The sequence below is a fragment of the Myotis daubentonii genome, chromosome X (genome assembly GCF_963259705.1).
Source record: "Myotis daubentonii chromosome X, mMyoDau2.1, whole genome shotgun sequence".
NCBI classification, from domain to species: domain Eukaryota; kingdom Metazoa; phylum Chordata; class Mammalia; order Chiroptera; family Vespertilionidae; genus Myotis; species Myotis daubentonii.
In genome coordinates, this window is record NC_081861.1 from 103,350,936 (window position 1) to 103,367,680 (window position 16,745).

The window sequence follows — 16,745 nt, forward strand, 5'->3', positions numbered from 1 at the left end:
TTTGCATATTTCACTCTGACATTTCGCTAGCATGCTTTCCAACATGGTAATGGTTAGGTAATGCTGAGAATTTAATTTTTTCCCCTTTTGCTGTCTTAATTTTTCTTTTGGCTTTCTTTCATTGTTGTTGTTTCATTTTGTTTTTTTACTCTTTCTTTCCCTCTTTTTTTCCTCTCTTTTCCTTTCTTTCTTTCTTTCTTTCTTTCTTTCTTTCTTTCTTTCTTTCTTTCTTTCTTTCTTTCTTTCTTCCTTTCTTTCCTTCTCTTTCCTTTCCTTTTTTGTTCTTTCTTTTCTCTCTCTTTTTTTCTAGTAGTGAAGCAGGATTGGATTTGTTGTTCTTAGAACAGGGAGCCGGAATTGATACACAGATCAGTAGTATCCTTGTTGCAGTGGCTGTCGCATGAATTCTTTAGAGACATATGAAGAAAACAGAAAGAAACTGAAATGGTAGGTTCCATTTTTTTTAATGCATAATTAGCACTTATCTGTGCCTTTTCACACTTGATATACAGAACTGTTCTCTTCACACCAGGTTCTGTTATTTCTAAGGGTGATGTGAATATAATAAAACTGAACTATCCCCATATATAATTTCCTTGGTATTTGTACAAACGAAAATAATTATATTGTTGGCTGCCTGAGATGGGTGAGGGAAGTAACTGTAAATTAGAGAAATGTAACTTTGATATGGAGAGGTCTTTTATAATGTTTTGCTCAATTTATATTATATAAAGTAGCCCTGTGAACATTTGTAATTTAACCAACTCTATTAAATAGAGTTACTTGCATAAATATGCAGGATGCTTTTAATCTACTCTTTTGTATAATTCTTTAAAGATAATATTTTTATTTGCTGGGTGATTAAAATGGTTAAATTTATGTTTTGTTATTTTCAAAATAAACTCTGATTAAAAATAAGAGATCTGTAATGCCTCAGGACCTTTACCAAAATGAATGCATATTCCTGTCAGCTTGTATAAGTTACATATTTTTATGGTAAAGTGAATTGTAATCAATGTTAGGTGTACAGATTCTGCCTTCAAAGAAAGCAATCCAGAAGAAAAAAGTATTTATAATTAGAGAGAGGGAAAATAAGAAAAACAGCAGGCACAGTTGTTGTATTTCTCATAGATAAGCTATATCAGAATAATCAGTACACTAAAAACAACAACATGTAAACTGATATTGGATTAAATTCACATTTTAGAAACTTATAATAGACTTAGTTTATCTTTTAAAAATGTAAGTGAAATTGTTTCCTGACTTTCATGTTGTTTCTCTTTTGTGCTCAAAGAGAAAATATTAAGGAAGGTGCCTTCTAACTTTAAACCAAAGATAAGGCTATCAATGGCATGTAACTTCTAAGAACTGCATTCAGAGATTATAAGAAAGGAAAATATGGATTTCCATGGCGCACCATGATCAAGCATTAAATCGCAAATGACTTTCCTGGTTCTATGCTGTCAACAGTATTGTGCAAGAACTTCATTTCTTACTGCTCTAATCTTTCCAGGGGGAAAATGTTATAATTTTATTCAATTAACAGAGTTACTATTGGTTAAAAAGTTTTGGGTCATTCAGCAAGGAGTATTTCTTTTCTGAAGCTACTATAAATCTCAAGTATGGTGGCAAAAGCATCAATCTTATAGATAGGATTCAAGTTTTGAAGCCCAGGGAAAGATTCCACCAGCCACATTAGCAAATATTATTTAGATTATATACAAGCCATCCTCCAAGATGTTTGTGTCATAGGGGGATATATATATTTTTTTAATTACAGGATATGGTCTCTGCACTTTTGAACACACGCACTGCTCTATTTTGCTACATATTTGCAGTAATATTTCTGTGACACAGGAATAATGTAGTGTATTTATTCTGTTGGGGCCAGTGTAATGTGGCTCTGATTATTGTAAAAGTGAATAAACACAAAGTAGGACATTGACCACTCCAAAAACCTCACTGAATTTCCACTTAGAGACCATTAGGAATGAATGAACTCAATTATCACCCTTTGCACTAGGTAACTGAAATGCTTTTTGCCTTACTGTCATAGACACTTTTGGCATTAATCAGATGCACTGAACCAGAAAGGGAATTTGACTCCTTCTTCTGACCACTACCTATTCCTATGAGGAGATACCACAGATAGTTCTGTTTCCCTTACCATTAAAGTGGCTTCCCAAAAATGTTCCTGTGTGCCATAGGTGTCAAGAATCAGTCTCCAGACCCCAAGCCAGAGAATGGAAAATGATCAGAAAAAGATTCAAATCCTATAATTCACAGAAGCAATGGCGAAAAAAAGAATGTTAGATCCTTTTATGATTCAGGAAGTAACATAAATTGACAGCCTTCATTTTACAGTTGGCTCAGAGAGTTGTAGTGATGGGGACAAGTACTTCTGTGAATCTGTGACAGAGAAAAGGCTAGAGCCTAGGTCTCTTAATGCTTCATCTAGTAATTCTTTCACTTGTGATTGCCTAACAATGCTTGAGGATTAAGAGAGACATGCATTATTCATTGGGAAATGTTAAAAGATGCAATATTGAAATCACTCAAGAACCTTTCAATAACAGGGGCACACTTATGGCTGTTCCCAAGGGCCCAGATAATGTAGCAAACCTTGATTTGGGGTTTCTACCACTGTTTCATTGCAAGAATAGGAGATAATTTTCCCTACTGTGCCCACATAAAAAAATCCCCAAATGCAAATTGATAAACACTAAATGATGTAACACAACAGTAATATGGACTTGGCCATTGACTGGATACTTAGGTGCTATATTGAGTGGCAGGGCAACAGTTTGGTCAAACTATAAGACAAGAGATGGTATTCAGGAAGACCTGAGATGTAGGAGATTTCAGACTTCAGAAGGCAGTCAAGATTACAGAGTATGTGCCTAGCAAAAACATTGATATGGGGCTTAAGATAAAGTGTGAGGAAGCATAATACTATACTAATTAGTGGTATGTGAATCCCAAAGAGGATGCCACAGTTCGTGGCTTGCCTATTGTCACTGTTTATATGACAGGGTGATATATGCAATTAGAAAATTAAAGTGAGTTCTCTTGGTATAGTCACTGGAAGGCAATTAGGAGTGGGGGATGTGCTTCACAGACTTCACTTTCATTTTCAGCAGGGGCTGGCTGCATGAGCATCAGTCAGGAATCAACATGCAGACAGAGTTCCTGATAAATAATCAAAAGCGCAGGATATTAACCAAAATAAAGTCTGTATAGGCTCTGGAGATTTGGGTATGGGCCAGAAACTTCACTGACTCTAATAATCTAGTGAGGAAATCAAAGTTTACGCAATTGGCCATAATCAGTATGTAGGTCACATAGAAGCCTGAGTTGTGTCCAGAGCATGAGCTAAAGCTGCCCATTCAAGCTCAGTTGTATTTCCAACAGCCTAATTACTATCTCACTAAACATCAAAGATATATGCAAATATCTGCTACCAAGTCTAAAGCCCCTCTACTCCTTCCTTACTTCTTGGCAATATATTTTTTTTTCTTCCAAAACGCTTTTAGTCAATCTCACACTATTTATGGAAGACAATAGCAGAGTTTTCTCCATGTTCTCAGCAACGGAAAAAAGGCTTTAATAGTGTTATAATTACAATTACTTAGCTAAAATTCTTTTCTGCTTTACTTAGTAAATCAGATTTGGCTATTTCTCATAAGGTAATAAACATGTTACCAGATATTTTTTTACAAGGTGATTTACTTGTATAAGATAAAACAATTTCAACAAGTTATTTATAGGGTAACCATAATGATACTTATTTAATGTTTGGAGTATTAATATTTTAAAAAAATATATTTTTTATTGATTTCAGAGAGGAAGGGAGAAGGAGAGATAGAAATATCAATGATGAGAAAGAATCATTGACGTGCTGGTTCCTGCACACCCAGGCATGTGCCCTGACTGGGAATCAAACCATACCTCCTGATTCATAGGTTGATGATCAACCACTGAGCCACAGCAGCCAGGCTTAATATTTTTTAAATGACATAAGTTAACCTATGAACTGTTTCTTTAAAACTAAAAATATGTTTTCCTGTGTGGCTACCCTTTTTTGATTTTTACATTTTTAAGACAAATTTATTTATTTATTTATTTATTTATTTATTTATTTATTTATTTATTTATTTTACATTCAATATTATTTTTTACTAGTTTCAGGTGTACAGCATAGTGGTTAGACAATTATCTACTTTACAAAGTGCTCCCCCACCCTGATATTTCCAGTGACTACTCTATGTTACAGTGTCAGACCAAAAGGTGTGCTGAAAATGAATCACGTGTAAATGATTTATTACATATTAGATGTGTTATTTTAAACCCATTTAATTCCAAAAGTGCAAAAGGATGTGTTTTCTTGTTTTTTATGATTAATGTCACATCAACAGATATAATAAAGCCGCTCTGATTAGTGGCAAATAAAGTAGTAAGACGGTGGCTTTAAATTACAGAAACATTGTGTATCCTAAATTAACTATAAAAAGTTGAGGAGCTCTTTCTCTATTCTTCGAGGAAAAATGAAGTTTTTGAAACTAATGCACATTTACCAACTTGACATATATTGTGCATATGTAAGAATCAAGGATGTGCACTGGACATACTTGTAAAGAGTCTAAAACAAAACACTGGTGTTATCTTTAAGCAAAATGATTCAACAAAGCTGGATATATTTTATAAATAATTCTATTAGAATTGCTCTAAGATATGAAATTATGTTCACATATGCCTCTCACAAAGATAAGTTAATGATTTTCCAAGCAATTCAGTTAATGCAGATAGAGGAAGAGTATAATCCATGCCCAATAAACAAACTTTTTTTCAGTAGACAGTGCTATTCTGTTACTGTTTTACTCAACTTACCTGGATAGTTTAAATTTGTAGGTTTAGAAATAATATTTTTGGTTTGGGTAATAGGGACCTGCAAAGGTGGTTTTTAAATGTATATTTTCCTGGTCTTTATTAATTTTTATACCAAATATTTCAGTTATTAATATTCTAAAATTAAGTAAAATTATTTTGATCTTTCTTCCCACATTTTCATAATAATAATAACACCCTCCTTTTATATTCTTCGGTCCATTTTGATCAGGATCTGATTATTTTGTTGTTTTAAATTATTGTTTAAAACTTGTTCCCCCTTCATCTTAATATATTTTAGTTATGAAAGTACTAACAGGCTTATCTTTTTTCCTAAGAATGTGAGAGTTAAAACTAGTTGTTACTGATTTCTAATACTTCATAAAACTAATTTGATATAAAAAATTCCAGTCACTTGAACTGGTATTAGTCTCTTTGAAGAAAAACACAATCAACAATGGAAATATTTGTTTTTTATCAAGAGCAGGCACAGTCCATATCAAAGCATCTGGTAAAGCAATGCCTTTCCCTCTGAAAGTCTATAACCTCCAAAAGCTTATCATAACTTAGAAGAAAAGTGATTAATTTCTTATCAGTGGATATAATAAAGCTACCTCACTGAAGCACAGTTTGAATATGACAAGCTGTGAAGTGACCAGATTAACCAGGGAAAGAAGATTTGGGCTCCAGTTATCCAGGGTGGGGAACATCCATTAGATTTTGGGCTACTCAGCTTTGCTCTGGCCACTTGATGAAAGTCCCTTTTGGTCACAGAGGATACAGTAAACTTCCCTCAATTTTGGACCATGAAATTTGATTAAGCAAAGCACTAAGAAGGAGACATTTTGAAATCTTCAAAGAGAACAGTGTTATTTCTCAGAATTTAACGAGTATGACCTGGATAATATTTGATATAGAAGTACTTGTTAATAACCATTTTGGTTCTAAGTTAAAGTTGTAATAATTAAACATTGAGAAATGTCATCTCTTTGTCTAATTCTTTCCTGGGGTGGGGATTACTCATGAAATTTAAAGCTGCCTGACCTCTTGGAATCAGTAAATTTGAAAATCCCTCTGACATGGTCTAATAGGGAAAATATATTACTTTTTATTTCTCTGCATTGTAACTTACTCTCTTACTGGAACTTGGGCCAAGCAAATATAATCAGAGTAAAAACCTTGGTTAAACCAATATCTGGAGAATATGGGCATGATGGTTACTCATGCTGACTCCTCCCCAGATGCTGTGGGATCTCCAATATGTGTGTTATTTTAATATAGTGGATAGAGAGGTAATATTTTCCCCATCTTTTTCATGTAGTGTTACATTTGAGAAATTGTTAGAAATATTTTAGAAACATATCTAATACTGGCTGTAACTTTGATTTTGAGTTCCCTTATATTCAAAGATAATAATGATTCTTATTTATTGTGCACTGATGAAATACTAAGCATTTGGCACGATCTCATATTTTGATAATAATTCTATTTAATTTCCCATATGTTATAGATGATAGATGAGGAGACCAATGTTAAGGGACTTAATAACTTTCACAAAGTTGTATAACTAACTGCCTTAGTTGACTTTCAAACTCGGTTCTGTTGATTATCAAAGCTCTTTCCATCATGCCATGCTGTCTCTATATGATAAAGCCACATTTCACTACTTTGTCCTTTTCCATTTGAGAATCAGACGAGTTTATAACAGAGAGAATCAGTATACAATTATTTAAAAATAGGTTTTATTTTTACTAGATTTAGGGTGGGTAACCTAGAAAATGAAATGGTGATAAAACACATAAAATAAGGAATAAAATGGATAAAAAAGGGAATCATACAAAGAATAAATGAAACATTTTAATTCTCTTTAACCAGTATTTATAGTATGTTTACTATTTTTTTCAGTGCAGAAGGATATAATAGGAGTTATAAAAGGTATAGCCCTAGCCCGCTTGGAGCTTATCTACTTGGAGAGGATAAAGTAGAACATATTAAATCTGACTATAAAGTAGGGATTTAGAAGAAGTATGTGTTGATGACTTAACATATTTTGCCTTAAACAGAGAGTCGCCATGATCACACTAAACTGATGTGTTGCAAAAAGGATATCACATTAGGCATTTGGAAAAAAAGTTTTTTATATCTAACAATCTATGTTATGCTAAGATTAGAACAAAGGTTCTGAATTCCACATGTAAGGCTATATCACAAACTAGAACAGAATATGTGATTTTAGATGTAAGTTAAAATCAACGCAAGGAAAGTGTACACAGAAATTCTCCTAAATAGGTCTGGGGAAATAAATTGATTTATATATATACTTGTCAACCGGCCTCCTACTGCACTTTATATTGGCTATATAGTATCAGAATTGGAGGGAAAATTATTATATTCTTCACATACACAATGTTACACACCAAACATAAGCATGTAGAGCTATATTTATATTTATGAGTCATTTTTCCTTAAGACCAAGAACTTGAGATATGGAATTCCCATCCCAGGTTCAGAGTGCAATCCATGGCTACCTTACAGAGATAATTAACTGCAATTTAGCTCTCATACTTAAGTTTAGCTAACCCAAACAGCTATAGAAATCTGGGTTAAAAATTAAAGCAGACATAGGAACAAGGTTTTAGCATAGTTTATCTCCTGATAATGTTGGTTATTCCCCACATCCTCCTACTCTCTGCAATCTTTCCACCCCATGTCTATGCTTCCTTGTCCAAGAGGAAATAGAGGAAGAGTCTTGGGACATCCATTTCTTAATCCTTTTTGAAATTATACTTTTAGTAGGCACAGTCATAGGCTTGAGCTTCAAGTTATGCTTCTCTGAGACTGGCTAGGGGTATAAACCTGAACAAGGCAGTAAGCCTCCCCATTTTTCAGTTTCTCTAGTCATATGATTGAGGGCATCTCTCCTTCAAGATGCCTAATAGGTACTTTGCATCCTTTTGGTCAGAGCTCCTCTGTACAATTTGAAAAATGCTATGTGTAATTGGACTGAAATCACACTTGGAAAATTAAGTTGCACCTGCCAGATTTCCTTCAGTAAACGGGAGCATTATTCTTGGTCAAGCTTGCAGCTTAAATGCATAAGGCTTTCAGCTGAATACATGAGAAAGGGAAATATGAGTTTTATGAATTAGAGAAGTCACTACCCTTAGAAATGCCATATGAAATATCCCAGCCTCATTAAGGTTTGTATCCTAAATATATGGCAGCTTTCAATAGAGCTTAGCATTTGACTTACTCAATTGAGCAATTGATTTCACTCATTTCTCTCTTGCTTTGTATATTGTGTCACTGATGCTAGTCTACAGGTGTTTAGGAGACAGAGCATGCTATTTGTTTGTTTGTTTTAATCTCCAGCAACATCCAACATAGTGACTTGATTTACAACAAGACATTGCTCATCTCATCACTTCATTTATTTTTCCTATATTGATAATTTAGAAAATTGTAGCAGCAGGAAAGGGGTTGAAAAGGAAAAAGAGCGTTTGTCCCATTTTGGTTATTTTATCTCAGTCTTGCATGCCAGTGGAAATCGATGTCTGTGTGTCTCTGTTTCTGTATGTAAGGAGAGATGGGGAAGAGGCATATGTAGGTGTTGATTTTTTTTCTGCACATAGTAAAAACCATTGGCTTCCATACACTTAGTAACATAAGTAAGGCTTACATTCAAATGATGTAACTATACATGGGGAAGAGAAATATCTACACACATATTAGAGAATGTGTAGTTGGGAGGAAGTGTGATATGGATAAAGGAACACAGGCTTTTGAATTAAAACTTAGACTCTAGTCCACCCTGCCGTTAACTTGCCATATAACTCAGGATGAACTCCTTACTTTCCTAGTCCTTAATTACCTTGTTTGCAAGACCTAAGCATCAAAAGAGATTGAAACATTATAAAAAGTCCCATTGAATAATTATCTATGTCAACTTTGGGCTCATCAATGAAAACAGCGTTTTGCCTCAGGTGCTCAATAAGTATGCTCTGACTGAACTTGTCCATGTGTAGGCTGCTGAGCAGGGTTCAGTGTATGATATGAGGAATCCAACCTATTTAAAACATCTCCCCTAATGTTCTCCTTTCTGCTTGGGTCTACAATTGGTTTCCATTAATTTTTTAAAATAAGGCTGCTGAGAAAAGGCCTACACACTCTCTTTGAAGGTCCTGGATAAAATCTTCCACTTCTCTGTCACTAATGCATTAACTTAAACCAATTTATTAAATAGCAGTGGTTTTGAACTTGAAAGTAGATACATTGGCCCTAAGGAATGTTTTGATGGGAACATGACAGGAACAAATCTGTATTAATCAGGAAAGGGCATCTGAGACTGTGGGTCTTGGATTGGATATAGAGATTAGGCAGTTATTTTGTAGTGTGATAACTCTTCATCAGACCTGAGTTGATAAAGCATTGGAAACGAAAGACTATTTCTTCATATCTTTTCCACATTTTACATAATAGTGGGCTTATCTACCAGTTCAAACTTTCTACTAGACTTAGACTATCAGAACTCAAAGGAATCTGAGGAATGACTTAGTACAACTTCATTTTTTCAGATGAAAGACTGAGGCCTAGTGCTAAAACAGACATTACCAAGGTAACACCACTAATTAGTGATAAGTCAAGACTAGAAGCTTATGTCTCTGACCAGTGCTCTTTCCCTATACACCCATTTTCTATCAGCTTTCTACCAAGTGACCTGTCTTGGGAGATTAAACAAAATGCAAGTAAAACAGAATGACTGTAGTGTATATGGCTGTTCTAGAAGAAATTGATGAAGTGACCCCTAAACTGAAACCCATTTTTTGATATCTTGCCTAACTCTTGTTCATGAAATATAATAAATGAAATGACATAGAGATTGTTGAAAGGACTAGCTTGAAGCATATTTTCTTAGACTATTAAGTTGATTGTCTGCCTTCTATTTAATTGTCCTCTCTTCCCTTTTATATAATTCCCTGTAAACTCTTATGATAAAATCTGGCTTTTCAGATAATTTTACTATGTTTCACCACCTAAGATTGCCCCCTTAAGGTTCCTATATTTCCCCTTTTTTACCAAGTAAAATGTATCTCACTTTGTATTTCCTCTCACCCACTTTCTATGGTGAAAAATACCTTATATAATTAATTGCAGTTGATGGATTAATATAAAAATCCTTCTTGTAGAATTTTCATTTTATTAGAAGATTATTAGAGATAAGGTCAAAACTTGGCAAGAGATCATTGGGTAGAGTGGAGCAGAGAGAAGTGGGACATGATTTTTGATTCCCCCAAATCACCCCACATAGGACACCATCTACAAACATTGCAAGGGTACCTATAAGGCAGTTTTGTATAGAAGATAATTTACCACTTAGCATCAGCTTTGTTGACAGTTAGTAGTCAACTGGATCTCCCTTTATGTACATTTAATAACCAATGAAAGAGTTGTAGTCATGAGACCTCAGAAAAGATCTCCAACTGAGAAAAAAAAAAAGTCCGTTTCTGCCCTTCAACTGTACTATGACTTTGACTAGAAGCTGTGGGGCTTTTCAAAGATAACTCTTCATACTTAAGGGCTCCTTTTGAGCAGTCAGTGACTTGTGAACCTTGCCACTGACATTCCTACCTTCTCTCATCCTTATTAAGGCTGCCAATTCAAAGAGATATGTCAAATGGTAAAGGAATTCCCACTCACTCTACTTTGCTACTACTAAGGGCTAAGTGTAACTCTTCATACTCTCTTTTGCCTATGGTAATACATTTTGAGGGTCTCAGGTTCTACCTGTTGCAATTTCCATTGAAAATCTCCTTCAATCTGCAATTGTTCACAGTTCTATGTTCTTTCAGGCATGAATAAATTAATCCAGCCAGATTCCCCATGGCTTCTTCAGGAGACCCTATTGCTTGGATGAAGGAGTTCAACCAGCACTGGAGAAAACAGTAGGTACTCAAATATGGTCTTGACTTCTGTTTTCATATAATCCGTGAAAGAGTACTCTTTCATTCTGTGGGCCCTGGGCAGGGACAGAGAGACCTCACTAGTTACCTGTCACAAATTTGTTTGTCCACTGGAAAAATTAGCAGATAATGGGCAGGTGTTCACAGTACATTAATACAATCCTATAGAACATGAAAGCCTGTGGTTTCTGGAGAATTTGATAAAATGTAATATTTTTTTCATAGTGTCCTGCAAGTCATATTGGAACCTGAGGGAAAAGTAAAAATCAGTCATATTGATCTTGTTTGTATTTACTACTTTGATATTATGACTATCATGGATTTGCATTAATTCTGATTTTTTTTAAAAAAAACATTGCACTAAAATATTTGTATCTTTATTACTGAGGTTTTTTTTTAGCAATTCCTTAAATTTTGTGTCACTCACCTTATCCTATCTTTTATTCCCATTTTGAAAGTAAGTCTATATACAGATTACACAAATGATTTCAATGCTAATCTTTTAGGATACATATATAAATCTCAGCACATATTGGCCACTCTTTTCATATAGTAGAGAATACTCTCTCTCTGTGTGTGTGTGTGTGTGTGTGTGTGTGTGTGTGTGTGTGTGTGTGTGTTTCGAGGAACTGGATGACATTGTTGAGAAGGAAGACTATAGTAGTTGTAGTTGAATCACATGGATTTTAGGCAAGTGTTTATTCATGGATTAGTAACCTAAAAATTCAGTGAGTCTTAAGACATCATCTAAGGGCAAATTTGAAAGATGTAGATTTTGAGAAAAGGAATTGTTTGTTAAGTTTGTTTTTTGGCTCCTTTTCATGGGTGCCTATTCTTAGGAGAACTATATTACTGTAGCACCATTTTAGGTATCTAAATATTGAAAGGGGATTTGTCTAATATTAGGGCTCAGTTTAAAAAATCATGAACAAAATAACTGCAACTGCACATATCACTTAAATATGGAGAATAGTCACATTCAGTTATATCCCTAATCAAGAGGTCAGGATTTTAATGATATAACTCCTTATAGTACAATACTCTCTGTATGTTAAGACAGAGGGTGCATGTTTAACTTAAATTTCTCTCTATATAAAAGCCTAGTGACCAAACGGCAGAAGGACGGGTTGACCATTCGCTATGACATGCACTGACCACCAGGGGGTAGACGCTCAATGCAGGAGCCACCCCTTGGTGGTCAGGGTGGATCCACAGCCACTTGACTGACCAAGATGAGCGGCGCTCCCACAGTGGGCCGAACCCCGTAGGACACCCCCCCCCCACCAGTGCATGAATCCGTGCACTGGGCCTCTAGTTTTATATGAGCTTATGTATATCTTGAAGCCGCTCCATCCTTTTTATACTTGCATTTTCCCATAAAAAGGAAAAGAGCTTCTGTTCAAGACCACTTGAAATATTTATTCCAAGATGTAATCAGGATAAGTATATTAGGAGAGCTCAGTGAAATAAGGAGAAAAAAATCAGGCACCTGTCTGAAGCATACTATGCTTACAACACTCTTAAATTAATGATTAATACTCAGTGGAGTAGCCTACAGAACTAATAGCATGCTTCTATTGTCAGAAGTAATTATGGGTTGGCTCAAGTAAAGAACTATACCTCCTTTGGAGGTATTAACAAATTAAAATGCTGATGGAGACTGAATACTTCTTGTGATACAAAATTCAAATTAACTGAGGGAAATTCAATGAATTTTAATTTATTACTAGCCATTAAAGTTCCTAATCATGATACAAACTCAGGCTTAAGAGAAAGAGAAATACACAACTACTACTACTAACAAACACACAGAAAGACAAAACAAATAAAAACAATATATATATTTTATTAATAAGGATAAAAATATACCTATGTAATTTGTTTGAATTATTTCCTTCTGGAAACATTAGCTGCAATCATTTATGGGGGCAAGAATTTATGTATGCATATAATTATTTTACAATGATTAAAATGATAAGAATTTATTCATTTTAATTAGTATAATTATATAACACTAACAAAACTTAGAAATGATAACTTATTAAATACTCATAGAGGTAGGCACTCATTTTGCAAATGAGATTGTTTAGATAGAGAATCTTTTTATTTTATTTTCAATTACAGTTGACACTCAATGTTATTTTATATTAGTTCCAGGTGTACAGCATAGCGCTTAGATAGTTATATAATTTACAAAGTGAGACCCCCAATAATTGAAGTACCCACTTGGCACAATGCATAGCTATTACAATATCATTGACTATATTTCTTATGCTGAACTTTACATCTCCATGACTATTTTTTAAAAAATAAGTTTTTATTGATTTTTTTTTAGAGAGAGGAAGGGAGAGGGAGAGAGAAATAGAAACACTGATGAGAGAGAATCATTGATTGGCTGCCTCTTGCATGCCCCCTACTGAGGATGGAGCCTGCAGCCTGGGTATGTGCCCTGACCAGGAATGGAAACTGCTACTTCTCAGTTCCTGATATGACACTCAACCACACTGGTTGGGCCCCATGACTATTTTGGAACTACCAATTTGTACCAAGTAGCTTGCTCAAGTCATACCGGCAGTCAGTGGCAAAGCCTGAACTTCAATTCAGAAAAACTTACTGCAGAGGCAATGTTTTTGCCAAATACAAATGAGGCCTAATTATTTATACAATATTTGCATGTAAATGGGAACATGTATAGAACATGAAATACTAGGGCTATTTAAAAATCAGAGTAAAATGACAAAATATTAAAGCTAAAAGAGTCCTTAAAGGTTAGTTGGTTTAACCTACATATTTAAAAGAAGAAATGAGGGCCTAGGGAAATTGACTTGCCCAACATCATAAGACAGTCAATGACAGAGTTGGAAGATCTCAAGACTTCTTACTCTCAATCTCATAGTTTCATTACACTAAGTTGCCTTTGCTAAGACTAATTTAAATAAATACATCAATATTTATATTTTCAAGTAATTTTTAACTTCAAATGATCACTTTCCAAAGATATTTGCTTACCCTAGTGATGCTGTGTTTCACCAAATGTTCTCATAATTTGTTCTTTGGAGTTATCTTTGATACTGGCTTGAGTCAACACAGTATGGTCATGCCTTAACATACCTTGCTTTTGAACACAAATGGTATTTCTATTTTCTTATTGAATTTATTGGGGTGACAATGGCTAATGAAATTATACAGGTTTTGGGTGTACAATTCTACAATACGTCTTCTGTATATTGTATTGTGTGTTTACCACCCCAAATCAAGTCCCCTTCTACCACCATTTATCCCCCATTTATTGTCTTTTTCATCCTTAACTTCATTGTTCAGTCTTGGTTCTAAATGACATTTGATTATATCCCCAAATTTAACTACCCTTAAAATAAAAAGATTTGGCCCTGGCTGGTGTAACTCAGCTATTAGAGCATCGGCCTGTGCACTGAACGGTTGAGAGTTCCATTGCCAGTCAAGGGCACATACCTAGATTGCAGACGTGTGAGAGAGGCAACCACCTCTCTCTCTCTCTCTCTCTCTCTCTCTCTCTCTCTCTCTCTCTCTCTCCCTCTCTCTCTCTCTGTCTTTCTGTCTCTTTCTCTTTCCCTATCACTCTCTGAAAAATATATGAAAAAATATCTCCAGATGAGGATTAACAGCAACAACAACAATAAAACCCCACAAAGATTTGTCACCATGGAGATTATTGTGGAGTATATGATGCAGGCTGTAAAGTAGAATTTTAGAAGAGAATTCCAAAATTTTCCTTAATAGTAGGAGTATAATTGAAATAAGCATGTAGCCTTTCAAAGTGATGGCTTTGCCCTAGCCAGTTTGGCTCAGTGGATAGATAATAGGCCTGTGGACTAAAGGGTCTCAGATTTTATTTCAGGGTACATACCTCGGTTTCAGGCTCCTCCCTTGCCCAGGCCCTGGTCAGGGCTCTTGCAGGAGGCAATCAATTGATGTGCTTCTTTCACATTGATATTTCACTCTTCCACTCTCTCTAAAAAATCAATGGGAAAATATCCTCGGGTGAGGATTTAAAAAACTAAATAAAATGAAAAAAAAATAATAAAAACACATCAAAGTTACAGTTTAGGGAGGGAAAACTCATTTGGATGTTTTCTTTCTAATGTTTATTTTTTTAAAATATTATCACTATGGGAAATCCCATGTTCTAAACTTTCAAACCACTGGAGTCCAGGAAGATAATATATACTAGTGTGTTATGTTGTGTTTCTTGGATGACTTTTCTCAGCTATAGAGATTCCAAATAAAGAATACCATTCATTCTCCTAGGCAAAGGGGATTCTTTGGGGGTAATGAATACCTTGGTGTGGTATGTAGGATATGTTGATGGCATAGTTTGTTGGAGAGGTTGTGAGAATAATTAAGAAAGTCAGATAGAGCTAGGACTAAGCAAAAAATAATGTAGATCAGAAAAATGTTACAGTGAAGGTTATATGAAACAAGTAGTAGTCTAAATTGGAGGCAGAGAAGAGAATCAGGGGCAGGGGAGACTTTGTTTGGGGCAACAGGTGCACAATGAAGTGAGCAAATGAAGTTTTATTGAATTGTACATTTGAAACCTATATGGTTTGGCAAAGCAATGTCATCCTAATAAATTCAATTAAAAAATAAAACTTTCAGTTATTAGTGATATCAATGATATTCCCAATATTGGGAAAGACAGGGAAAGAGAAAGTTCTCAGTTTTAGATAAATTTGCCCTTAAGAATACTAGCCTTTTGTTTTAACCTTCTTAAAATGCCATCTGTGAAGCCTAGTCTAAATAAATTATAGATAATATGTCTTTTTTGTAACTATATTCACTGGAATATTGGCCTATAGTTTTATTTATTTTAAAATATGTTTTTATTGATTTTAGAGAGAAAAAAGAGAGGGAGAGATAGAAAGATCAATGATGAGAGAAAATCATCTATGGGCTGGCTCCTCCCCTCGCCCCCCCCCCCCCCCACTGGGGATTGAGCCCACAACTCGGGAATCAAACCATTACCTCCTGGTTCCTAGGTTGATGCTCAACCACTGAGCCACACCAGCTTGGCTTATTTTTTTTTATTTTTTGTGTTCAGTCTTTGTCTGGCTTGGATATCAGAATAACACTGGCTTCATAATATGAGTTGAGCAGTGTTCTATCATCTATTTTTTGACAGGTTGTAAGGAATTGATAATTAATTCTTTAAAAGTTTGATAGAATATTTTATTAGTAATATGGTTCTTCAAATTATTTATCTCATATTGGGTTAGTGGTGGTAGTTTATGCTTTTGATGATATGGGTCCACTTCTAAGATATTAAATTTATGTATAGTGATATTTCTAATGTTTTCTTATTATTCTTTATTATTATCATCTTTTTTGTGATATCCTTTGTTTCATTTCAGACATTGCTGATTTTTGTTATTGCTTTTTCCTTTCTTTGTCAGCCATGCTTGAGATTTGCCAATTGTATTAAACTTTGAAAAAACAACAGATTTTTGCTTCATTGATTTGCTCTATTATTTTTCTCTTTTTAATTTATTTTGCTGTTATCTATATTATTTACTACCTTCCACTTGGTTAAGTTTAATTTGCTCTTCTTCTAATTTTTTGAAGCGGGGATGTAGATATTTGATTTTAGACTTTTCTACTGCAAAGATGTAATGCTATATATTTAGAAACAGTGTTTTCTTTAACCTTCAAAACAACGCATTTAAGGGAAAGTAATTATAAAGAAATAAATTACAAGCTTATGCTTAAATTATGTCTAAGCTCACCCTGGGCCAAAATAATTTCCTAGGCCTAAAGGCATGCAAGAGTCCAGCTTTGCTCTCTGAGTAGATAATGACATAGTGAGGTAAGCTCTTGGCCTATGTCAGAAATAAAAGTGAGCAAAGCAGATAAATTTAATAAAAC

General features: G+C 34.5%; 1 protein-coding gene across 2 annotated transcripts in view; it reads left to right on the forward strand.

Moving 5' to 3' along the window:
- The first annotated feature begins 256 nt into the window (after positions 1–256).
- Positions 257–16,745, forward strand: part of GPR174 (G protein-coupled receptor 174) — a 55,586-nt gene continuing 39,097 nt past the window's right edge. The window contains exons 1-2 of one of the 2 annotated variants that reach the window (XM_059679343.1): positions 257–447; positions 10,734–10,830. The gene's annotated coding sequence lies outside the window, so the exon portion shown is untranslated. The remainder of the gene's footprint in view (positions 448–10,733; positions 10,831–16,745) is intronic. The other variant, XM_059679342.1, reaches the window with a different exon arrangement.